General features: G+C 35.0%; 1 protein-coding gene across 1 annotated transcript in view; it reads left to right on the top strand.

Annotated features, from left to right (window-relative positions):
- Positions 1–1,325, top strand: part of naalad2 (N-acetylated alpha-linked acidic dipeptidase 2) — an 11,866-nt gene that overhangs the window by 1,457 nt on the left and 9,084 nt on the right. The window lies entirely within an intron of this gene.

The raw sequence follows: 1,325 nt of genomic DNA, 5'->3' as shown, positions 1-1,325 counted from the left end.
TGGTTTCACAGGATGCAGATTTTCTCACACAGCTGAACAAAAACCTTAATTCAGTCTGAACGTCTGCATGTTTGTGGAGCTAACAAAGTTACAGGCTGCATGTAGAGTTAATCTGTCTCTCTCTCTAACCTCTGCGCTGCTGGTTTTACTGAGGTCCAGAGTCCTTTTATAGTCTCTTTATTCTAACATAAACCTCTGCTTGTGTCTTATGACAAGAGATAGAGATTCAGCACTGAGGCAACAAAAAACGGAGTTTATTAGTACTGCAGGATGGGAAATTTTATGGATCTTGACATATTCAAGGTTTTATCACATTTAAATTAGTCACACATTTCAGCAGACAAAAAATCAGCTAAACAGCACACACATTCATACAGCCCTTGTTATCAAATGTACAGAAACTGTTGAGTGGTATTGATAAAAGTCTTTTATCAATACCAAGGCAGGATCATCTGGTATCTATTATTGCAGAATATGCAAGCATGTTCAGTTATCTTAATCACTTATTATAAATCATTTATATAATTCACATTAATTAACAATTAAGCAGCATTTGGTGCTGTCAGCCTTTGTTCATACCTTTTATTAAGGAGCGGGTTTTTTTGTTTGTTTCTTCAAAGAATAAATGGTCCCATACAAATATTTGAAATAAGGCAAAACTTTGAAAAACAAATGTCAGATAAAAAATAAATAATATAAAAGCGGTAATCCTGCAAATAAGAGCTGGCCATTATTCATTCAACCTTTATTTATACAGGTTAATCCCATTGAGCCTCGGGGACTCATTTACAAGAGAGACCTGATTCTAACAAAGTGATGACAACAACGACAACAATAGACAGTCATAAAGGATTCATACAAATTTAATTTTTTTAAACAAGTGAAAATAAAATGGTAATTAAAAGGAAAAAAACAGCGAGGTTGTAAGGCAGTGTAGAAATTTAAAAATAGGAACATGTCTGCATTATTACATACCAAGACAAGATGGATGGCCCTTAGTTTTCTGCTTTTACACTCAGACAAGACTGAAGTTTTGGTTTTTGGACCAGAGCCCCTTGGGAATAAACTTTGCAGCCTTTCACTTCCTCTAGATGGCATTAATCTGTCCTCCAGCTCTAATGTTAAACAGCTTGGTGTTATTTTTGATCAGGACATGTCTTTTATCCCCCACATTAAAAACATTACTAGAACTGCCTTCTTCCATCTGTGTAAAATCACTAAAATTAGAAACATCTTATCTAAAAATGATGCAGAAAAACTGGTCCATGCATTTGTCACGTCTAGACTGGACTATCGCAATGGTTTGTTATCTGGGTGTCCAAATA

Source organism: Nematolebias whitei, chromosome 6 (assembly GCF_014905685.2).
Source record: "Nematolebias whitei isolate Nwh7 chromosome 6, NemWhi1, whole genome shotgun sequence".
In the NCBI taxonomy this organism is placed as follows: domain Eukaryota; kingdom Metazoa; phylum Chordata; class Actinopteri; order Cyprinodontiformes; family Rivulidae; genus Nematolebias; species Nematolebias whitei.
Note: the sequence above shows the minus strand (reverse complement) of the source record. Positions and strands in the feature narration are given on the sequence as shown.